General features: G+C 50.2%; 1 protein-coding gene across 1 annotated transcript in view; it reads right to left on the bottom strand.

Moving 5' to 3' along the window:
• Window positions 1-534, bottom strand: part of PRDM10 (PR/SET domain 10) — a gene marked incomplete in the record, with an annotated part of 96,385 nt that extends 95,851 nt beyond the window's left edge. The window contains 1 exon segment of the mRNA XM_014588650.2: window positions 226-534.
• Window positions 535-25,098: the final 24,564 nt, after the last annotated feature.

Here is a 25,098-nt window from a genome sequence, read left to right as displayed (position 1 = left end):
TGGACTGTACCATCGGGCGGTGCCGCCGGGATTTCTCCCCCCCACCACCACCATCAATCCCCCCCCACCCGGGTCCGCGGTCGGTTGGCCCCGGCCGGGCTCTGAGACGCGGAAAGAGCTGGGCGCCATTTTGGGTGGGACTAAGCAAAGACGAAACACCCTCCCAGTCGCCGGGGTACTCCGGACCCGGGCTTATCCGGTTCCCTTAATCCTTTAGGTACTTACACGACGTTGGGTGAGGGGAGCTGGAAGATCAGCGGGTCCCCGATCCTCTCTCCCTAGGGGTGATGGAAATCAAACCCCCCCGCCACCTCCAGGTGGTTCTTCCCGCCGCAGAGTGGGAGCAGCACAAAAGGCGGGGCCTCATTAGCATAATCTGCCTGGCAACCCGACCTCGGCGGTACATGATTGGTTAAAACCTGTAAGCCCCATGCCGTGCCTAGAGACGAGAAACGCTGGAGCGAACTGACAAGCCCAGATTTAAGAGTCATGACGAAGATCCTGAGACGCTTATTCAGGCGGCAGAGAAGCCAAAAGGAGATTCACACAATGGCCCAATGACTGAAGGCCTCTTTATTTCGTGCTCTGCTGTTCAAGGAGAACCCAATCGAAAAGCGGGTCTCAGGCGGCGCTCGCCTACGTTTGTATTCTAAGCCAATCAGAGAGCCTGGCTCCTCCGTTCCGGGCCGAGCCCCGCGGAGCCCGGGTCGCGGCCAAGCAGGGCACCGTGGGTCCCGGCCGCGGCCGCCGCACCGCCTTAGCGGGCAAGGGGTCCCCAGCCTTGGTACGAAGGGACCCGCAGCGAAAGCCGACAGCCAGCGCAGCGCGGGCCGCTCAGCTGGGACCTCTACGCACCCCGCCCCGCTGGCGACCGAACCTCTTCTGCCCCTGCCCGGTCGCACCAGGGCGCCTTTGGTGCGTCTCTGCTGCCCCTTGGTCATTCCGAAAAAGGCGACGAAAAGCCGATGACTTAGCTCATTTCCTAGTCTCGGGCTTGCCTCTCCCTCTGTCCCTTAAATTGCCTTGCCTAAGGGCAGCCAGAAAGGACCTGAAGCCTTGGAGGTGGTGCCTAGCGCCATCCACCCACTGGCAACAGCGAGTCAGGTGGAGTCGGGGACCTTGGGCCTTTGGACCTCGCGGGGGCGGTTTTCCCGTCTTCGTTGTTTAGAGATAACAGGTCTTGCTTTGAAGTACTTAGCACATTGGAACTCGAGGGTGTATAAATACAAATGCTGGTAAAACCTGCCGTTTCTAAACGATTGGCTAGCCAAGACAAGGGGGGAGAGTACAACTTTCCAGGAATTTTCATCAATGAAACATGCAGACATCTTTTTTTCATTTACTTCATAGTTTCAGTTTTAAAGCTCAATGCAGGAGCAGGTATTTCTATTTTGAGTACAACTCCCCTTTTTGGGATAACCCACGGCTGTGCTGAGCCAAAGTGAAATCACACATACAGCAGATCCAGGGCTAAACCAGGGTGAATCCTTTGCTCAATGGGAGAAAGGAAATGGAAAATTTTTTAGAAAACAAAACTCTAAGCCAAATATAGAAAGATTAAGATCCACAAGAACATCGTTCTGAATATTTATGGATAATCCACATGTAATCCTCGGAAATAGATATTGTTGATGCAAATCAGATGAAAACATATTTGGATGGGTTTCTCCAGCACATATGGCAGTAAGCCCTATGAGGTAACCAGACCGCGATGCTGTCACAGGACCACGGGTGCATCCTTTTAAAGACCAGGAGGACACTGCCCCCTGTGAGGGGGACAGCTGCCGTCAGTAAGGACCACATTTCTCTGATGGTAGAAGTGGGAGCGGCTCTGGTCCCAAATATGGCCAGAGGAGTATCAAGGTCACCATGAATATTGGAGGCTGCCAAGGACATGTTTAAAAGTATTTTCAAGTCTGACTGACAACTCACATTTGGGAATAGATATGAACACTTAAAATCATGTTTTATTTTCAGGGAAAAACAGTTCTAAACTTCAAAAAGTTGGAGACAAGGCCAACCACATATCCCCACAGCGGTTAAAGCAACCGATCCCACGTGGTCAGCCGTGGTTCAAGTTCCAGCTCCAGAGACTTGAAAAACACACCTGGTGGGCGTGTGTGCAGATGCAGGATCCGGTGGGGTGGAGAAATGGCAGAGAAGAGATTGCAGTGTGACCATGGCTTTCTCTCTCTTACACACATGTGCCTTCTGGCAATTAAAAAAACAAGGAATATTAAGAAATGAGGGGATGCCCCATTGTACCCCTGCCCACCGGGTTACTCCACGTTATGAAGTTAAGACGCTCAAGCTCCGAGGTCCTTCTCAGAAAACAAGAGACAGGTCCAGCACGCATCTAATTCTCAGTGCCATCTTGTGTCCTCCTTCCCCACGGTTTTTGTTTACTCTATTCCTGCGCTCACGGAATGGAAATATTCTCTTAACCGCTGTTCCTTATTGTGTTCAAATAACCAACAGAGAGTCAGAGAACTAAGCCAGATTCTTTCTGGAAGTCTTCTCTTCTGATTCCAATATGGCTCCTCTGCTTCTTATTGTAATCAAGACGAAATCCATTTTTTTTTTTTTGAGAGGTTTTTGCCATAGGGCACATGCGCTCGCCAGTCAGACAGAGACAGAGAGACAGAAAGCGAGAAATCACACACACATCCACCCACCCCCAGCGAGGATGGCCACGCCGCAATCCCTTCTCCTCCATTCTCCTCTTGGGATCTTGGGCACGCACGCACATGAGCCCGGCGTGAGTTTTAAACCACTGGGTCAGGGACTCAAACCGCAGTTGACTACATGGGAGTCCAGCGACATAGCCATTATGCTAACTGCTGGTCCCCAAAATCCATTTTTTTAAGTTTATTTTTATTTCTTGACAGGCTCTCAACAAGGTCTACATGCCACGATCCATCCCTGTCCTCGGCCTGCCAGGGTTGGGACACGTCTCCCCAGACCTTCCCATGTACCCTGGGCACCATGGAGTATTGTGTGGCCACAGCTCTGTGGCTGGCCAGCTCTTTTGTTTTTCCTCTCCAGGAAGAAAATTAATCACTGATACCTAAAAATCCAAACATTGCTGATGACTAGGTTTCTAGAAGAGTGCTTTTTTGTTTTTTCCCATGAAAGTCACATATACACGCAAACATTCAAGTGTCATGTTCGTTGATGACATAGTCACTCAGTCCATTCGCATGCGATTTACTTTAAAGTGACCTAACAGGTTAGAAAAGAAGACCCTAGCTTTTAGCCTCTAGCCTGTAAATCCTCTAGAACTCATGCCAAATGTCCTCTTCCAGCTTGTGTGCATTTCTTCTGAAGAAAGATTTCGTTTCTAGCACGTTCTCTAAGGAGTTCAAGACCCCATAATGAGGGGACCAGCAGTTAGCATAATGGCTATGTTGCTGGACTCCCACGTAGTCGACTGCGGTTCATGCCCCGGGCCCGGTGGCTTAAAACTTATGCCAGGCGTGTGTGCGTGCGTGCCCAAGATCCCGAGAGGAGAATGGAGGAGAAGGGATTGCTGCGTGACCATCCCCCCTGGGGGGGTGATTTCTCACTTTCTATCTCTCTGTCTGTCTCTATCTCTCTGTCTTTCTCTCTATAGCGAAAACCTCTCCAAAAAAAAAAAAAAAAGACCCCATAATGAGTAATGGTCGTTGCCTTATAATTACTAAAAAACAAGGGACTGTGTAAGTAAAGTTCACCCAGAAAAAAAGATTGCAATTAAAAGAAGAAGGAGAAGAAAAAAAATAGGCCCCAACCAATTTTTGGTTAAGTGCATTGCTATGGGAGCCAGATTCCACATGATGCCAAAGTTGGAATTCCAGACCCAGCACCTTGGAAAATACTGGGTACGTCTGCTTGAGCGTGCCAAAGACATTGACAGGCTAGAGGAGTGGAAGATGAAGGGTTGTGGCACTGACTGGAAGGTGCTCTCTCTCTCTCGCTCCCTACCTTGCTCTCTGGGGAGCACACATGCCCTCTAGCAATTAAAGAATAAGTTTTGTGTTTGTTTTTGCTATGGGGCATGTGTGCTTGCCAGGGAGAAAGAGAGAGAGAAGGAAAGTGAGAAGTCACCCCCCAGGGAGGATGGCCATGTGGCAGTCCCTTCTTCATTCTCCTCTTGAGATTTTGGTGGTACACACACACCCACACACACACATACACACACACACACCCCTGGCATGTTTTTCAAGCTACCAGGTCTGGGACTTGAACCACGCAGTTGCCATGTTGGATTTAGCCATCCTCACCACCATAGCATCAGTGACCCCACCCCCCAAATTTTTGTAAGTTAAAAAATAAAGGAAAAACAGGAAGGCCAACCCTACAGCCAGGGGAACCAGACCCCACGTGGCCGTCCGCAGTTCAAACCCCAGCCCCCATGTCTTGAAAACGTGCCAGGCACGTGTGTGTGTGTGTGTGTGTGTGTGAACACTCAGATCGCCACAGGATGGAGATATGGAGGAGAAGGGATTATGGCCTGACCATGCCCGTTAAATGCTTTTTCCCCCTATCTCTCTCTGGCAAGCACATAGACTCTCTGGTCATTTTTTTAGAGGAAAAAAATACGTGTGTGTGTGTGTGTGTGTGTGTGTGAAGTGGGGCTAAGCACCAGAGAAGCTCGAGGAGGAGGCCCAGCTGACCAGTCGCCGGCTAACATGGCTGGCTGCCACATTCTTTCCGAGGTAACTGCAGGTTTGTGGCTCCCTCCCACTGATAATGTGTCCTGCTCAACGGGCACTGTTGCTGCCAGTTGGCATCTGTCAGTGGGCCTCCCCCACCTCTGCCTGTCCCCCTCCCGTAAGGCCCTCCTCTGCCATCTTGCCCACCGTGAGCTCTTTCGGAATGACGCACCTGTGCCCCTTACTAGTAGAAAAGCCCACACCTCTCCACCACGGCGGCGCGTTGCCAGGCCCGGCCCGCCTGCTGCCCATGCGTCTGACTGCGTGTCCCTGGCCTGCCCCTTACTTGATGCTAGCTTTTTGAGATGAATCCGTTCCATTTTGCTCTTCAGTTGCTCCTTTTGGCTCTCCAGGACTTCTATGCTGAATTTTATAGACTTTCTTAATTGGCTATGTCTGTGCTTCCCAATTTTTAATCCAATTAAGACTCATCTGTGGATCCTGATTTTATTTATTTTTTTTCTTTTATTTAAAATATTTATTTAAATATTTTTAAAAGAATTATTCATTATTATTATTTTTCAATTTTGACCAGGGAACAAGCCGCTGGGTCCAGAACTTGAACCGTGGTCAGTCATGTGGGAGCCCAGCACCTTTAACTACCAGGCCACCTGCTGGCCCCGATTTAAATACTTTTTATGTATTATGTTAAAACCATTTTATAAATTTGCTACAAGGCACATGTGGCTTGCTAGAGAGAGAGAGTGAGGGAAGAGAGTGAGAAGTCACCCCCGCCCTAGGACTGGGGGGCTGGCCACACCACAGCTCCTTCTCCGGCATTCTCCACTTGGGGTATTTGGGCACGTGTGCACACACAACCGGCATGTCTTTCAAACCGCTGCTCCAGACTCGGACTGCGCCATCAGTCACGTGGGATCTAGCCACAAACCACCACTCCACTGACTGTCCCCAGCCCTCAAAGTATTTTAGCTGTGCCTCAAAAGAGGAGTTGTTTTGTAGAGGCAGGGAGAAGGAACGAGGGCTCTACTGGTGATGAAGAAAATGATGGCCACACAGGAAAGCAGAAGATGGCAGAACCCCCGCTCTTCTAGAGGAGTGCTGGCATAAGGTGAGCAGGTTAGAGTCAGACTGTCAAGGGTTTTCTGAGACCAGCAGAGGGCATGCCAAAGAGAGTATAGTCCATATGTCTGTGAAATTTGGGGAGCTCCTTTCATTCATTCATTCATTCATTCATTCATTTCTTCAATGTTTTCCAGAGGGTGCATGCACTCACTAGAGAGAAACAGAGACAGAGACAGGGAGAGGGAGACAGAGAAAGCACCACCCAGTGGTGCATGGTCACGCTGCAGTCCCCGCTCCATTTCTCCGTCCCATCAGAATTTTGGACACGCACACACCCCTAGCATGTTCAAGCCGTGGGAGCTGAGATTTGAACCACATAGTCAGCCACGTGGTATCCGGCTCCCTTAACCGCAAGGCCACAGTGCCAGCCTTTTCTCTACCCACTCCCAGCTTTTCTTTTTTAAGTAAGGGAGGTAATACGATTAAAGAAGTGTCAGAACACTTGCTTTTTTCACAATTCTGTCACTGTCCGCTCTTAGGGTTTCTACCTCAGGTGTGAGAGAAAGTGTCTTCCTGCTTCCTGTCTGTGTAGAGCCAACTAAGTAGAAGACGGAGGGGAAGCATGGGGCGAGGAGGTTCCAGCTTGGGAATATTTTATAAACAGGAAGAGTCTGCTGTACTCCAAGAAGAACCCAAGATTTGAGTTTACACAGCAAGTGTTGGACAGTATCCTCTACCACTCATACCTGGCTATTACACCTCTAAAAGCGTCAAGGTTAAGACTAATTAAAAGCAAGCAACTCTTCAGAAAGAAAACCTACTCGGTCAACTTGTTTATATGGGTGGTCACACATGGTAGGACAATGTGATTGTAAAATCGTTAAAATATTGTTACATTTGCAAATCTATATCCTAACCTGAAACTCACTGAGTGTTACGATTAGTCTGGGTCTTTTTAACGCCTCCATCTCCCAGAATAGCACTGATGGAACTGTTAAATGTTGGCCTCCACATCATTTTAATATCTTACAAGGATCTCTCATTTAGGTTTTCTTTCTATTCTTTTATATTTTCTTAAGACAATAATTAACGGGGCCAGCAGGTGGCGTGGTGGTTAAGGGCGCTGGACTCCCACATGGCCAACCACCATTCGAGTCCACGACCTGGCAACTTGCTTTCTCACTTTCCCTTTCTCTCTATCCCTCTCTGGTCAAATTAAAATAAATAAATAAATAAAAATTTTAAAATTCCCTCTAAAAAAAAAAAAAAGAAAAGAAAAGAAATAGCAGTTAAAGTTTAAGTGACCATTACAGCTTATCAAATTGCATTTCACTAAATTATCTGACATTAGGGAAATTGTATTCCGTTGATATTTCTTTATGAAATTCTTCTACTTTAAAGGGAGACACTTCTACGATTTTAAAATAAAAGTCTGACCTTGGAAAAAACTCAAGAGGCCGGCATGCGGTGTAGCAGTTAAGGGTGCCAGACTCCCACGTCGCCGTCTGCAGCTCAAGTCCAGGACCTGGCAGTTTGCTTTCTCACTTTCCCTCTCTCTCTCCCTTCCTCCTTTTTTTTCTTTCCCTTCCTCTTTCTCTCTCTCTCACTCTGTCCCTCTCTGGTCAAATTAAAAATAAATAAATAAGGACCAGCAGGTGGCATAGTGGTTAAGGTGCTGGACACTCCCACATGGCTGCCCACAGTTCGAGTCCTGGACCTGGTGGCTTGCTTTCTCAATTTCGCTCTCTCTCTCTCTCTTTCTGTGTCTCTCAGGTCAAATTAAAATAAGGGAATGAATACATAAAATTAAATAAATAATTCTTTAATTCTTTAAATATAAATAAATAAAGTTAACTAAAATAATTATTAAAAAAATAAAACAAAGATAGGTTGGATGAAGCAATGACTCTATTCTGAGAAGAGTAAAAATATACTCATTTTGTTACCATTCTTTTTTCTTTTTTTTTTTTTTAAAATCAGCTATAGGGTGTGTGTATTTGCCAGAGAGAAACAGAGAGAGACACGCAGAAAGAAAGATAAAATGAGAAAGCACTACGCAGGGGAAGATGGCCACACGGCAATCTCTCCTCTCCATTCTCCTCTCAGGATTTTAGGCATGCAAGCACACCCTGGTGTTTTCCAAATTACCAGGTTCTGTGGGACTAGAACCACACAGTCCACCATGTGGGATCTAGCTACCTTAACCACCGTACCACCTGGCCGATCCGGTTACCTTTTTTTTTTTTTTTTACAGAGGTTTTTGCTATAGGGTGCGTGCACTCACCAGAGAGAGAGAGAGAGACAGAGAGACAGAAAGGGAGGAATCACCCCTCAGAGGGATGGCCACACCACAGTCCCTTCTCCACCACTCTCCTCTCAGGATTTTGGGCATGCACGCACACATGCCTGGCATGAGTTTTAAGCTGCTGGGTCCGGGATTCAAACTGTGGTCGACTACCTAAGAGTCCAGTGATGGAACCATTAGGCCATCAGCTGGTCCCCCGTTACCATTCTTATACTTCCTCTGTTGTGAAGTCCTAGGAGTTAGAAGTCTCTTTTGCAGTTTTTTTTCTTTTTAGAGTTGACTTTCTGTTTACTTATTTATCTCTGCCAGAGGGCAGTGCACTCCCAAGGGAGTGAGAGAAAAAAAAGAAAGCTCCCCGGGACCAGCAGTTAGTGTAACGGCTATGTCGCTGGATTCCCATGTAGTTGACTGCAGTTCGAGGCTCGGATCTGGTGGCTTAAACTCACGCCGGGCACGTGTACATGCATGCCCAAGATCCCGAGAGGAGAAGGATTGTGGCGTGGCCATCCCCCCTGGGGGGTGATTTCTCGCTTTCTCTCTGTCTCTCTCTGTCTTTCTGGCGAGCACACACGCCCTATAGCAAAAACCTCTTAAAAAAAAAAAAAGAAAGAAGAAAGCTCCCCAAAGGGGTGTGATCACACTGCAGCCCTTTCCCTCCATCACTCCAGCCCATCAACATTCGGGGCATGCACATACATGCTCTTGGCATGTTTTTTAAGCAGCCTGAGCTGGGATTCGAACTGTGGTCAGCTGTGTAGGATCCTGCTCCCTGTTGCAGTGCTTAGCCACGTAACCAGGGCTACCAGAGGTCTCCTTTGGAGCTTTAGAGAATTAACACAGCTCCTGACAGATCAGAGCAGCAGTTGCTCTAACAGAAGAATTTACTGAACACTTGCTTTGTGTGCAGACCCAAGGAGCATGCTAGGAAACATAAGGCGTGTGTGTAAGTGGACCTTTCAGATGGAGCAGAAAGAGGGGCGGAGAACAGACATCAAGCTGCCAGTTGCTTTAAAAAGAAATGTTTATTTATTTATTTATTATTTGTAGAGGCTTTTGCCTTAGGGCATGTGCACTTGCCAGGGAGAGAGAGAGGCAGAGACTGAGACATTGAGAGGGAAAGTGAGAAATCACCACCCAGGGGGGATGGCCACACCACAGTCCCTTCTTTTCCATTCTCCTCCCAAGATCTTGGGCTCGCACGCACACGTGTGTGAGTTTGAAACCACCAGATCTGGGGCTTGAACTGCAGTCAGCCATGTGGGGAGCCCAGCAACATAACTGTTACATCAACTGTTACCCTTCCTTCCTTTTTTTTTTTTTTTGTGAGAGGTTTTCGCTATAAGGCACGTGCGCTCGCCAGACAGACAGAGAGAGACATAGAGACAGAAAGTGAGAAATCCCCCCCCCAGGGGGAATGGTCACGCCACAATCCCTTCTCCTCCATTTTCCTCTCAGGATCTTGGGCACGCACGCACACGCGCCCGGCGTGAGTTTTAAGCCACCGGGTCCAGGACGCGAACCGCAGTCAACTATGTGGGAGTCCAGCGACATAGCCATTACGCTAACTGCTGGTTCCCCCCTTCCTTCCATTTTAAAATTTGCTATAGATGGGATCAGCAGTTAGCATAATGACTATGTCGCTGAACTCCCACGTAGTCAACCACGGTTCGAATCCCGGACCTGGTGGCTTAAATACATGCCGGGCACATGTGAATGCGTGACCAAGATCCCAATCCCAAGAGGAGAATGGAGGAGAAGGAATTGTAGCGTGGCCATCCCCCCAGGGGGTGATTTCTGGCTTTCTATCTCTCTGTCTCTCTCTTTTTGTCACGCGCCCTACAGCAAAAACCTCTCCAATTTTTTTTTTTTTTTTTGCTATAGAGCATTTGTGCTCATCAGAAAGAGACAGAGAAGGAAAGTGAGAAAGCAAGCTGCCAGTTCCGGAATTCAAACCGCAGTCAGCCATGTGGGAGTCTTGCACCTTACCCACCACGCCACCTACTGGCTCCCTATAAATGGTCTTTCATGGTGGCTAAAGAATATGGATCTTCTCAGCCGGGAAGATGTGCTTACGTGCCCAAAATTCCAAGAGGAGAATGCAGGGGAAGAGGCGGCAGTATGGCTCTCCTCTCTGGGAGGGCAATTTCTCACTTTCTTCCTCTCCGTCTCTCTCCAGCAAGCACACGCACCCTACGGCAAAACCTAAAAAAAAAAAGGTCCACAGACATCTTCAGTACTACCTTTGTCATATGTGTAACGCTTTAAACCTAAGTAAATGATAACATTTTATGATTTGTCTTTAATTAAAAAAATGCACTTCAGAAAGGGAATTCTGGAGGCCGTGTAGACAGCAGGCGGGGTGGAGGAGTGTGGGTGGGGGAAGGTCTGTGTCTCCTCCTCAGCTGCACACTTGGGGAGCTGATGGAGAGTGGGCCCTGCGGCCCAGGATGAACAAGCGGAAATGCCGGACTCCACGCTCACCCACCTCACCTGCGGTCTGGCAACAGCGAGGTAGGAGGTTCGAGTAAGGGAAGGCAGGCCGTTGTTACAGTCTGGCTGAAGAAGATTCTGGAAAGCAGTACACTTTGCTTGGTCTTGCCGGCTTGCCCTGGCTCCCGTGTCTTCCTGGCCCATGTACACGCCTCGCTGTTCACGCCGTGACCACACTGAGCAAGGCCGCGGAGCAGCGTGGGCGGCATCGCCCGAGCTTGTCGGCCGGCGTGATTTCAGTAACCAACCGCTTGCTGACTCAGAGAGGAGAGGAAAGTGAACCATCTCTCTCTGTCCTGTGGCCAGCAGGGTGATTGCAAGTCTGCAGTGACGGGGACCTCTTCACGGTACAGGGCTGGCTCATGTGCTGTGTCACTCCTCAGCCTGGACCGATGTTTCATTCCAGACTTGCAGAAATGTGTGAGTCACAGGAACCATTTCCGGGGCTTGGTATCCTGGGTCAGGTGGCTGAAAAACCTGCATCCTCTTTCCCAAGGCTGAGGGTGCGTCTGCGGTTCCCAGAAAAGCTGATGCCCTCCCTCACCCCTGCTAAAACAAATTCCTGACCCCAGAGCTGGTCCCTGCAGGGGACATGGAGGGATGTGGAGGCAGGCAGGCTTGATACTGGCTTTGTGGAGGCTGAGCGGCCTCCTGCAGGGGCACGGTCTCACCTCTAAAACCGTGATCATTTTTAGGGTGATCTCTGCAGTATGTTAGGGTGGCCGTGGTCGCAGGCTGTGAAAGAATTCACAGACTCAGAGAGAAGAGGAGAGAAAAGGGCGGAAAGGGGCCAGGCGGGGAGTTGTATCAGCCCAAAGGCGGGCACGGAGCTCTCACTGGGTTTTGAAGCCAAGGAGTTTATGGCTGGCTTATTAGGGTGATTCCAAGACGGGCCATCCATCGATCTTTCACAATCTCTGGACTCTTTCCTTGCTATCTCCAGTCGTCCCATCTGACCCTGATGCGCCATATATCTCGATGCCTGTTGATGGTGTAGAGTCAGCATGAGGGGGTCTCGATCTCCATGTCTGTGGGCAGACTTACCAAGACAAAAGTCAGCCACCTGCAGTGAGGACTAGGGGCCAGCTAGCCTGGGCAGGAAAAGGGAGGAGGAGAAGGAGGAGAAAGTGTGTCTGCAGCACGCGGAGGTTAAGGAGCCTCCCCACTAAGGCGTCACCCCGGTGCGGTGCGGGGTTGGGGGGAGGAGGGAGGGCACAGAGACACCGAGTGGATGCCTTCCAATCCTTCAGGCAGCTGGGAGATTTCTCACCCTTTCAATTATGATGTGACCACACTCGAGGGCTCTTCAAAAAGCTCATGCAAAATGCCTTTCATGAAAAACCCTGCATGGATTTCTAAAAAGATTTGCAGCCAAACTCAGACTTTACTTCCATATTCCCGTGAACATTTTAATGCCAGGAAGTGCTTGCGTGCACACAGGAGAGCGAGAGCCAGAGCGAGAGCACCTCCCCCAGTGGGGTCTGGTCCTGCCGTGAGTTCTTCCATGTTCCCACCTTGGTAGGATCTCGGGCGCAAGCCTGTACGTGCCTGGTGGGTTTTCAAGCCACAGGGGCGGGCTTCGCACCATGGCTGGCCTCGTGGGAGACTCCTCAAGAACTGGCTTAACCACTGCGCGGCAGGGCTAGCCCTTCATAAGCTTTTCGGGGTCCCCTTCCCAGTACTCAAAACAATGGCACCCCCCTGCTTGTGCTGTACGAATGTAAACTGGTGTGGCCACTGTGGAAAATGGTTTGGCAGTTTCTTAAGAAGTTGAGTATAAATTTACCATAAACCCAGCAGCTCGCTCCCGGGCATCGGCCCAGAAGGAGCGAAGCATATGCCACACACACTCGGCGTGGCGTCCTCGGCAGCCTTCCTCACGGCCGAAGCGCAGAGAACGTCGTGCCCAGCGAAAGAAGGCGGGCGAGAAAAGAGCACACCGTGTGTGAGCCTGTTCGCGGAAAGAAAGGCACGTCTGGAGAGACCCACGTGGGTTCGGGCTGCCCACAGCTGGGTTCAGGGGACCCAGGGTGACTGCAGCTGAGCATGCGGGACCTTGCCTTGAGCCTGCCCCCATTCTTCTAGCTCCCCTCCAGCAGGAGACGTGCTGTGTGGGCCTCACTTGGCTGTGTTCCCGCTCATTGGCTCTTTTTTCTCAGGTCTATTTATTGAGAGAGGGAGAGCGGGACAGGCTAGCTCCTTCAGTAGCTCCCGAGCTGCAATCCCCCCTCAGCCTTTCAGCCAGGATGAGGAGCACGCGAGCGCACCCGGCTCGTACAGGCTGACCGGGAAGTGAACCCGGACCTTCCACACGGCTCCCAGCGTCACAAAACGTCCTGCTACGCCAGGTGGCCGGACCTCACTGGCTAAGGATGTCCTTCTCATGGATGTCCAAGTTCTGGTACGAGGGTGCGAGGCCCTGTGCATTTTCCTGACGTGGGAGGGTCACCTGGTTTGGTCCCTTCACCTATCCCCCATCTACCATTCCCGTGACTTGGGTCACGCATGCCTCCAAACTCCAGGGGCGCACCATGGGCTCCCCCAGCCTCTGCGTACTCACTCCACTCCTAGGACTGCAGCATCTTTCTTACTATCGCTGTCTCTGAGTGATTCTGCCCCACCCCCTGCCGCCTCTTGGGAGGAGGCACCCCTGACCCTCCAGGCCCTGCCACTCACAGCCAACTGGGCCTGCTGAGAGGAGATGCTCCAGGAATCAGCTTTGGTGGATTTAGTATGGAGACGGATGAAGCAGCAGAAGCAGGCCCGGCTGCCTCAGATCAGCCTGAGGATGCATCTGGCCTTGGGGTTGGCAGCTCCATGCAGAGGGTGGGGGTGCAAAACGCCATGTTTGCGCTCAGCTCTGGAGCTGGTGGCCGGCGGTGACTCCAGGAGGCTCTCCATGCATGCTGGAGCAGTGGGTGCCCTCACGGTTGGCGTCTGCATAGCGAGCAAGCCTTCTTCAGGCAGCAGCAGCGACAAGGCACCTCACAAACTGCAAAAAAGAATTAAAGTGCAAGTTCATTCCGGTGCAAACAAATTGGAATCCATGATTCCATTTTTTATAACACACATTTCCCGTGAGCCTTTTTGTCTTTTGCCAGAGGACACATGTGCACGAAGAGAGACACAGAGAGAGAGAGAGAGAGATCGCCCCCCGAGGAGGTCTGGTCTCAGGGCCATCCTCCTTCATGTCCCATGCTGTCAGGGTCCCAAGCATGTGTGCAAGGACCTGGCATGTCTTTGAAACTACAGGGGCCGTGATTCCAACCCCAGCTGGCAGGTGGAGTCTGGCTCCCGCTGCATTCTGCTTAACCACTGCACTGCGGCCGGCCCCTCACGAACTTTGTGAAGACTACCTGCATGCCCCACCCCATTTGCCTCATGTGCTATGTTTTCTTTCTCCCTACTGATTTCTTTTCTTATGCTAAGCAGTGTGCGCACGCACGCACATGCACACACATACGAGCAAGAGAGAGGAAGCACTTCCCTGAAGGGCCAGGTCATGCTACAATCCTTTTTCCTCCAGTTCTCCATCCTGGCAGGATCCGAAGCATCCATGTGTTTGCCTGGTGTGGTTTTTCAGCCACTAAGCAGGACTTGAACCCGGGTCGGCCATGTGAGTCCCAGCGCGTCCTCGTGCAGTGGAGCCAGCTCCATGGATGTCCAAGTTCTGGTACGATGGTGCGAGGTCCTGTGTTCCTTACCGATTTTTTTGTTCTTGCCTTCCCTTAGTCAGCAAGGGAGAATTCCACCCAGTATGCTTCCACTTTCCACAGGCAACTTGAGCTACTGGCGTCCAGGCCTCCTGACTGCAAAGGGCTGGGTCTGACCTCAGCTCCGCCTCCTGCTACTACCTAGCCTTGGGCGGATAGCTACCTCCTGAAGCAAGTTTCCCTCTCTGTGTGTGGGATTCAAAACCATACCTGCTACTCAGGGTTGCTGTGAAGCTCAGAGGAGGTAGGGAAAATACAAGTCATAAAGTTCTACAAAATGCTTCCTTCTATTATTGTGGGTGGTGGGTTTTCTTGTTTTAAAAGAGGCAATCTCAGTATGTTGCCCAGGCTGACCTTGAACTTGCAATCTTCCCCAACCTAAGCCTTCCAAGCAGATGAGCGTACAGGTGCATGCCACAGCGCCCTGCGAAGTGATGATGTTTCATGAGCAGCTTTGGAAAACAATGTTGCTAAGGTGTTTGGGGCCAGCAGGTGGTGCGGAGGCGTGGCAGCTGGACACCACGTGGCTGGCTGCACAGTTTGAGTTCTGACCGGGTGGCTTGAAAAACATGCCGGGTGTGTGTGAGCGCGTGTCCAAAATCCCAAGAGAAGAACAAAGAGAAGGGATTGTGGCATGGCCATTCCCCTGGGAGGTGATTTCTCACTTTCTGTCTGTCTCAGGTGAGCACGCAAGTCCTATAGTTAAAAAAAAAGGGGGGGGGTTTAAAATTTCTCAGAAACATGACATTGAAAAGAATAATTTGCAGACACACATGCGATATGAGTCATTGTGACTTTTAGGACACACAGAACAGTGTGTCATCATGAATATATGCTATGCAGGGAAAGTTCTTACAGAGGGTGGGGAAACACTGAATCCATGCCAGCAGCTGTTCCTGGCGAGGAAGGAGTTGTGGGACTGGGGAAGGTACCCAAGGCACTTAAGCTGCAGCTATCATTCTATTTATTAAAAAAAAAAAGGATCGGATCTGTGGCCTGGTGGTTAAGGGAGCTAGACCCTACATGGCCACCCACGTGTCCAATACCAGCCGCCGACTCACAAAGCACGCCTGTACACCTGTACACTCGCACCCCAACTCCCAACGGGACAGAGAAACGGAGGAAGCAGAATTGGGGTTGACAGGCACTTGGAGAGTCTTCTCCCTCTCCCTGTCTCTGGTGAGCACATGTGCCCTCTGGCAAATTAAAAGAGAGAAATAATTAAAAGGAGATAGCACATCTTAAACAGCTATTCGGTCAGGGTGGTAGGCACATCAGTATATGCTGTTCTCTGTGTTTTTCTCTATTGAAAGAATTTTGTTCTTAAAAAATGCTTCAGCTTAATTTTGGGCATTAAGCAAACAGGAAAGACAACAGTGACCTAACTTACATCAGAAATGGCCACTGTGGACACTGTTGGTGGGTGTGCCTCCACCTGCCTCACTCACACACACACACACACACACACACACACACGGAGGTCAAGGCCGTGAGTAACTGTACCAGCGAGCCTGAGGCCACCCTGGCAGCTGGATGGATGACCCTTGGCCTCAGTGTCAAACAGCGGGGTTCTCCCAAACAAAACCATCCTTGCTCCCTGTTTTTATTGACGCTTCTGGTTCATAAACGTGTCCTTTACAAAAGATCTGCTGTACAGAGTGTAAATATTTAATTCCATCCACATCCACTTAGGCCTGCCTGGTGTTTGCTTTTCATCTATATTTCACCCAGTTACATAATGCCAAATTCTCTGGCCAATTCAATCCATTCAGTTTAGAAAAAAAATAATAAAAGAGAAAACGAAAAAGTTTGTTGATGTTGTAGAGGTACCAAATGTCCAAACAAGGAGCTGCATTCTTCTTCTTCATCTTCTCTTTAAAATGGCATGTGTGTTTCCCTTCCACCTTGAGAATGAATGAGAGTCATGTTTCTTTCCACCCTATACTTTTCAACCACTTACTTCCTTTATGTTGGGTTCAAACTCAGGAGCTGGTGCAGGCGACATTTCCAACACCTGACTGGTCAAGAAGTCTGGACTTGGTGTCTCACGTCGGGAGTAGCCACCGGAAAGTCTAGAACTTCACTGTCCAATATGGCAGGCCCGCCCAGCCATATTTCAATTCACTAGAACTAAATAAAACGTAAGAGTCACACACGAACCCCTCGGTCACGCACTTCAAGTGCTCAATGGCCACCTGGGGCTGACAGCTCCTGTGTGGGCAGTGGTGGTCCAGACCACGTCCCTGTCTCACGTGGCATTGGTCTGGGACCAGGCAGCAGCAGCAGCTGCGGTCATTCCTGCGCTATCAAGTTTCCCACGACTCTAGCCAGCTTTTCTGTCCGACAACTGAACAGCATCCTGGGTAACTTACAGAGAACAGAGGTTTATTTAGATCTTCCTTTCACTTTAGTTTTTGCTCTCAGGCATGTGTTCTTGCCTGAGAGAGATAGAGAGCGGGAAAGTGAGAAATCGCCCCCAGGGAGGATGGCCACACTGCAATCCCTTCTCCTTCATTCTCCTCTTTGGATTTGGGCGTGCACACACATGTGCCAGGAGTGATTTTTCAGGCGACTGGGTCCAGGACTCGAATTGTGCAGTTGGCCATGTGGGATTCAGCACCTTAACCTCCATGCCACCTGTTGGCCCTATTTAGCTCTTTCTAATAGCTTGGACAATTTTCAAGGTCCTGGGCCAAGGGGCCACATCTGGGGAGGGTCGTCTGGTTGGTGAGGGCTCTGCGGAGACCCGAGGTGGCACAAGGCATCACTCAGCAAGATGGCGCAAAAGCAGGGCATGTGTGTCCCTGTGACTGCTCTGAAAGCTACCAAGAGACAGGATCAGCAGATGGCATAATGGCTGCATTGCTGGACTCCCATGTAGTCGATGGTGGTTCAAGTCCTGGACCCGGTGCTTAAAACACTCTGGGCATGTGTGCGCACATGCCCAAGAACCCAAGAGGGTATTGGCATGGCCATCCCCTCAGAGGGTGTGTTCTTGTTTTCTGTCTCTCTGTCTCTCTCTCTCTGGCAAGCACATGCTCCCTATAGCAAAAATCTCTTTAAAAAAAAGCTACCAGGAGTCCACGCATTCCCAGTCACGTCAGATCAGTCTTCAGCTTCTCAACACTGTCACATGGGCTCGATTAATTCCAGTGTATGAATCCTTAGGGGACACGTCCAAACCATAGCACCCTCTTTCATCTCCCAAGGTTTGAAAACCTGTGCAGGTCCAACTTCGGGTGCGGAGACGGGATAACACACGAATGGTGAGGACGGCATCTCAGGGCTTCCCCACTCTTCCCTGGACACTGCTTTGGCTGCCAAGCCCCTGAGGCTCCTCCTGGCCTAGCCTTAGAACTTAAGCTCTTCAGATAAAGATCTTAGCAAGAGTCAGGAGTAGATCCATTCACTTATGCCTCCTGGTTATGTTTGTGAACAACAGAGTTTAAGGTTTTTGGGCAAACGTTACAAAGCATCCATTCTAGACAAATGGCTAGTGATTGGCTTTATCTAGTTCATCCTTGGAAAGAAGACCCGTGGCCAATTAGCGGACACAGTCAGAGGGCAGCAATGTGGCCAAGAGGTAGTGAGTGATGCCACGGGGCCAGTAAGTGGTCACAGCAGTCCCAGGCCACAGGGCCAGTAAGTGGTCACAGCAGTCCCAGAGAGGACGCGCTCCCATAAGGCAGGGCAAGGAGCTAAGTTGGCACCTGCCCACCTGCGATTCAAGGAAAGCAATTAGCAAATGAAATTCCTGGTGAGTTTGTCTTTTTGTAACTCACGGAATCCCGCCTACAGTTCTCCATTAGTTCTGTGACCTCGCTGGTGTACCAACATTTGATTTTTTTCATCGATGTCATTCTTCCTCTCAATTGTTCCAACCGGCTTCACGGGGCTAGGTTCTGGGACTTCTGCAGGATGACTCAAGATACCATTTAAACTTTAGATCATGATGTTTATTAGAACACCTATAAAGTATTTATTGGTCCAATTAATACAAGCACGTCTTGTGCAATCATTGCCTTGGGCCATGAGAACGAAGTTAGAGATACTCAGTGAGTTCTGTAAAACTGTAAAGGCCTTGGGCAGGTGACCAGTGTGGGCTTCGGGCATGAGGCCATGTTAAATCATTTTAACGCAACTTTCACAAAATACTCTCTTGTGGAGAGACCAGGTAGAAAAAGAGATATGTCAGCCCAAACTCTTTTTTCCAACAAAAGTAGTTTGCTATAGGGCACATACACTCACTGGAGAGAGACCGAGAAAGAGGGAAAGGGAGGAGTCACCTGGGGGATGGCCACACGTCAACCCCTTCTCCTCCGTCCTCCTCTTGGGATTTGGGGCACATACTCACGCATGTCCACTGTGTTTTTCAAACCTCCAGGTCTAGGACTTGAACTGCACAGTGGGCCATGTGGGATCCAACTGACTCAACCTCTACACCACCAGCTGGCAGGCCCAAACTCTTAAAGAAGTCCAACAGGGGCCCTGACGAGGCTGCGGCAGAAGACAGTCAGGGTCTGCCCATGGTGGCCTCGGCTGTCCGCTCTCCGCCTTCTGCAGATGGAATCTGGGGATGATAGCAGGTGTGCCCTGCAGATCTCAGACGGCCCCAGCCTGCCCAGGGAGAAGACAGTCGCTGGGGTAACCAAGTCTCAAACCACTGAAATCTTCAGCAGACGTGGTGACATGGAAAATCCTCCTTACAAGCACCAGGCGGCTTGTTCAGGCCCCCAAGGCGGGTGAATCGCAGACTTTCCGTCTTTCGGAGGTAAAGGAGATAAATCTGGTTCCCTGTAACGTAATGGTGCATCTTCTGAGAGCCAGGCAAACGTAGCGAGGTGTGCTGGCCCTGATGGCTTCTCCTCCCCTCCCTGGGGGCTTCTTGTCCCTCCAGCTCCTTGGCTTGCCTCGCTGGGCCTCCCGCAGTATGATAATGATGAGTTTGGAAAGCCTGCGAGCAGCCTCCTTGGTTTAATCAGCTGCTTCACTCACTAGTCACAGACACTCCCTGCTGCTGGGTGTCCTGCTCAGGGAAGCGCTCCGGCTGACCGCAGCCATGGCCTTAGCCCAGGGAGTCCAAATCTCTGGAGAGAGGTACCAGGAATCTGCATTCTAATTAGCTTTCTTGTGATTCAAAGGCACATTAACATTTAAGATGGGATAGATAGAACAATTTTTAAAATGATTTTGTATGCCTTTTACTATGGAAAAAAAGTGAGTCAGAAATCTGGCTAAATCTCTGGACCAGAATAAAAGTCAGCTGAGAAATAACTCGGGGCAAAAGCAGAGGGAGAAGAATTTTAAGGTGATCAGGACTTCTCAGGAGAGTCCAGGGAGTTGGCACACCTGCCCTCAGGGCCCTCGGGGCTCCAGCTCGTCCCAGGGCCAGCTGTCCTGTTTCAGTGGTCCAGACCGTTAACAGGTGCATGTCTCTATTTTCCCTTCTTCCCTGTAAAACTAAAATAGAGAATTTCTCTCCTCTCGGGTTGTCTGCAAAGTCATGATGCATTTTTGCATAGAAAAATACATCATGACTTTTCCAAAGACCTGACATATGCTGTGTAATGTTTTGATGAAGTTGGATCAAATGAGATAGTGTAAAATCGGTTTGCAAACAAGACAATGCTCTCTGACCACGATTAAGTCCAGGGGGTAGTGAGCTGTGCTATTCTTTCCATGACTAACTCGCCATTGTGGGAGAATCAGCTACTGGTTCAGTCTCCTCGCTGGCGAATCAGGGCCACATCTGAGTCACGGGTGACCCGCATTGTGGCATCACCATTCATCGTCTTTGCGGCCGAGTTGGCTGTGGTGATTAAATGATTGTGGAAATAATTTGATACGACACATCGCTTAGGGCTTCCTAAGTGTACACACAATTTAAATCTTCATTCCTTGGGGCCCATAGGTTGCATGGTGGCTATGGCACTGGACTCCCACATGACCGACCATGATTCAAGTCCTGGACCTGGAGGTTTACTTTCTCACTTTCCCTCTCTGTCTCCCTCTGGTGAATTAAAATAATAATAATAATAAATAAAATGTAATAAAAATTATTACAGGTGGCATAGTGGTTAGGGGCTCTGGACTCCCACATGGCTGACCACGGTTCAAATCCCAGACCTGGCAACTTGCTTTCACAGTCCCTCTCTCTCTGTCCTTCTCTGGTCAAATTAAAATAAATAAAGTTAAATAAAATAATTCTTTTTTTTAAAAAAAAAAAAAACTTCATTTCTTGGGACCAGCAGATGGCATAATGCTATGTCACTGGACTCCTCCGCAGTCTACTACAGTTGGAGTCCCAGACCCGGTGGCTTAAACTCACGCTGGGTGCATGTGCGTGCGTGCCCAAGGAGAATGAAGGAGAAGGGATTGTGGCATGGCCATCACCCCTGGGGGTGATTTCTCGCTTTCTGTCTCTGGCGAGTGCATGTGCCCTATCGCAAAAACCTCTAAAAAAAAAAAAAACTTCATTTTCTCTCACCTCTTTCTTCTCTTTATTGTTTCTTTTCTTTTTTGTTCATTTTAAATGATCTCTTTGATTTTTAAATAAGTAATGCATTTGAAAGAATCGAAACTCAAAAAGCATACAAAGCTAGCCAATAAAAAGTCTCTCTATTCCACTATCACCCATCCCTCTAATACCTACCCGCCCTTCATAGGCAATTGCTGCTAGTGATTTTATGTGTACACTAACAGAGATTTACCTTTAAGTTTTTTTTTTGTTTTTCATGAGAGTGAGAGACAGTGAGAGAAAGAGAGACCAGGGGCACAGGCTACGAGCCCCTCGGCCTTCCCAGCCAGATAAGGGCATGGGTGTGTACACCCAGGGTGTACAAGTCACTGGGGGAACTGAACCCTTGGTCCTCCAGGTGGACCAGTCTTGCTAGAGCCGCACAGCACTGCCATCAAGCCAGGCCCAGGTTACTTTATCCCTGCAGACAGAAACACTCACCACTCCTCTTTTCACCCCAGCACGACGGGAGGACGCCGCACGCCCAGGCTGCGCCTCGTGGACTCCCCTCACGGTACCTCTTGGCGATCTTTCTACAAGAGAACACAAAGACGTCTTCGATCTGTTTACAGCTCCAGTGACTCCCACGGCACAGACGTGCGTTTACTCATTTAACTGGTCTCAGCGAACTGCAGGGCGCAGTCTGGTCTTTTGCTACTAGAGATAATGTAGGCCAGGGGCTGGTGTGGCGGTCAAGACGGTCGGACCCCACAACTGGCCAACGGTGGATCTAGCCCCAGACTCAGCTGCTTGAAAAGCACGCAGGCGTGAATGAGAGAGTGGAGAAGAAGGGGTGTCGGTGTGGACATCCCTCCCTGGGAGGCGCTTTCTCACTCCCCCGCTTCCTGTCTCTCTCTAGTGAGCGCACGTGCCCTTTAGCAACAAACAAACAAGTGAAAAGAAAGAGCGCATAGGACGACCTTAAACGTTTACTGTCTCCCACTCCGGTGACTGTGTCTGCAAGATAAATTCCATATGGTTTATTTTCTAGCCTGGGAAGGTTTTGGTTGAGTTTTTGGGACTATTCCCAAGTCATGCACATCTTTCTTCAATTAGGGAAGCCAAAACTGCACACAAAAGTCTAAGAATAACCTTCCCAGCAGTGAACACGGCAGGATTGCGCTTTTTGTTCTTACAAATCAGATCAGCCAGAATTGGAAACCATCTTTTTTAATGGCCTGGCAATTGTTCTAAAAAAATAAGGTTTATTAAAAATAATGACCCTTGGGAACCAGCAGTTGGCGTAATGGCTATGTCGCTGGACTCCCACGTAGTCGACCGCGGTTCGCGTCCCGAAACCGGTGGCTTAAAACTCACGCCGGGCGCGTGTGCATGCGTGCCCAAGATCCCGAGAGGAGAATGGAGGAGAAGGGATTGCGGCGTGGCCATCCCCTCTGGGGGGTAATTTCTCGCTTTCTGTCTCTCTGTCTCTCTCTGTCTGTCTGGTGAGCGCATGCGCCTATAGCGAAAACCTCTCAAAAAAATCAATAAATAAATAAAATAATGAACCTGGAGGAGCAGGTGGCGTGGAGGTAAGGCAGCTGGATACCACATGTCTGACTTCACAGTTCGAGTTCTGGATCCGGTGGCTTGAACACACCAGGCACGTGTGCATGAGTGCCTGAAATCCCAAGAGGAGAGTGGAGGAGAAGGGGTTGTGGTGTGGCCTTCCCCTCTTGGGGTGGTTTCTCACATTCCCTCTTTCTTTCTGTATCTCTCTCTAGCAAATGCACATGCCCTGTAGCAAAATTAAAAGGAAAACAAAAAATAAATTTTAAATAAAAATAACGACCTGAAATTGCTGAAGCCTGAGTGCCTTGATTTTCAGTTATTCTACTGCTATTTAGTTCTGAACTTTTTTCTCTTTATCACGTGGTCTTTGCTTTGGTTTCCATATTAATGGAAGGGTCAAAGTAGGCCAAAGCCACCCAATACATGCAGTGAGAGTAACTCTGAACAAGAGTGAGAAAATATCACTTTAACTGTCAAGTATGTATAGTGGCAAAATGTTCTGATTTAAAAAATCTCATTTGGAAACAGCAGATGGCATAATGGTTACATTGCTGGACTTCCATCTGGCCGACCACAGTTCAAGTCCCAGACCCGGCAGCTTAAAGCCCACGCCCCAAATGCATACGTGCCCAAAATCCCTAGAGGAGTTTGGAGGAGAAGGGATTGCGTTGTAGTCATCCCTCCCAGGGAGTGATTTCTCATTTTCTGTCTCTCTGTCTCTGTCTGTCTCCCCAGTGAGCGATGTACCCTATAGCAAAAATCTCTCTCAAAAAATGAAATAAAATATTTCACCTGAATATCAGATCACATGTCTCAAGCCCGTGCAGATACAGAAGCCGTCTGGACTGGGGCTCAGTGGCTGTGGCCGCGTGTCTTCACGCTGTCAGCCAGCGCTGGAGGGTTTGGAGTTTCCCTTAATGGTGACTGATGCTCTGTGGTTCAAGGTGGCTTAGCGGGAAAGACTGGGTCTCAGGGTGTTCACCGATATGTACAAACAGAACAGCACTGGATCGTGTGTGCATGTGTGTGCATGGTGTGTGGTATGTGTGTGTGGTGTGTGGTGTGTGTGTGTGTGTGTGTGCACGCATGTGGTGTTTTCGACAGGGCCTTACCCTGTGGCGGTTCCCCCAGCCCCAGGGTATCTGGGACAGGCAGCGCCAGCGACCACCTTTCGGGTGGGTGGGGACTCACCCAAGGCCGCAGGTGGCCCTGGGCTGCCCAGGAGCCCACGTGTGCTGCAGTGCCTGGGCCAGGACTTGTCCTGCACATGTTTTTGCCAGAGGGCACACGTGCCGGCAGAGCCTGGTGAGGTGCCCAGGTGCCCTGCACAGCCTTTTCCCTCCCCTCTCCTTCCTGGGGGCTTGGGGTGGGCACACACATCCTCCAGGGCTGAGACTCGAACCGCAGTCAGCACGTGGGCTGCGGCTCCCTATGCATGGTCTTAACCGCTGCACAGGGGGCTGGTCCCAGGCTTGCTTTTGGTAAGAGGTGAAGTTTAAATCATGGCAAGCCACAGAGCACCCCCGAGGCCCACTTTGACTGACCGTCTACACGCAGGCCCTCTGCCTCCGCTGGCTGTCCTTCCTGTGCCTTGTTCCCAACGGGCTTTTGCAAGAGTTGCTCAAGCTGGGTAAAATGAACTTGAGGGGAAAAGAAAGCTGTCCTCACACTTCCTCAAGGGACTGTGGGGAAGAGGGTGGCAGTTTGAGAAACTAGCACAGAGGTCCCGGACAACGCGTGCGTACGTGAGTAGCCAAGATCCGACTTGGGTTTCATCAGACACTTCTGAACTGGGAAATGATTCGAGCAGAGCCAGTGGAAAGACACAACCCAGCTGGGCTCGCACCCCGAAAGGCTCGAGAAAGCACTCACGGGGCCGGCCGGTGGCATGGCGATTGAGGTGGCTGGGCCCCGCATGGCCAGATGGGCTGATCGAGTTGCAGACCCAGAGGCCTGGAAGAAAACAAAACCCAAGGGGCACATGTGTGTGCCTACAGTCCTGAAAGGAGGGGGCAGTGATGAGGAGAAGGGTTTGCAGCATGGCTGTGCCCCATGGCGGGTGCTTTCTCATCCCCGCCCCACCCCCGGCTCTCTGGCAAGCACACACGCCCTCTGGCAAATGAAAGATCTTGCCAATAAAGCTGTAAGCAAACCCCACGTAGAGAATAGCTGGGTGGACGCCCTTCTTCACCCATCCCTGAAGGCCGCACTCGCACCGTGCCCTCTGGCGCTGCCGCTGCCTCCTCCATGGCCTTTCCCACCTGGAACTGTTACGACTTCTTATCGGGGACATTACTGCGTCCTGTGATACTAGGTACCCCCACCCTCGCCTCTGGTTTACCTTTCCTGTTCTCCGGCATTTCCCTTGGACCTGGAAGGCTGTACATACAGTCAAGTCTCTCGTTCAAGTGATAGCTACGCATTTTTTTTTTAATTTGCCAGAGGGTGTGTGCGCTCAAAGGTCTGGCCACCCTGAGATTAGCAACATGAAAAGGTGTGATGGTGGTGTTAGTCACTGTGTGGTGACCAGCTGCAGCCCGTCCCCCAACGGAGTGAAACACAGCTTACTCCACCAGATGGGAACACCCAGCCGTCAGCAGCCTGCATCATGCAAACCGTTCCGCGGGACTGGGGAGCTGACGTTGGAGTGTGTCTCTGGACTGCTGCACACAGAACGCTTTTCATCTCAGAAGAGCACAGGCATCATCACAAGTCCCAGCAGGGCAGGCAGCCAGGAGCTGTTCTGAATGTGGCTGGCTGCGCCTTCCAGGAGGGTGCCAGAAGCCGTGGCTGTGAATGTCTCGTGACAAGTCAGGGGCCAGCCTGGTTAAGGTGGCCCACTGC

Source organism: Tupaia chinensis, unplaced genomic scaffold (assembly GCF_000334495.1).
Source record: "Tupaia chinensis unplaced genomic scaffold, TupChi_1.0 Scaffold000292_1, whole genome shotgun sequence".
NCBI classification, from domain to species: Eukaryota; Metazoa; Chordata; class Mammalia; order Scandentia; family Tupaiidae; genus Tupaia; species Tupaia belangeri.
This window is presented reverse-complemented; position numbering and strand designations above follow the sequence as displayed.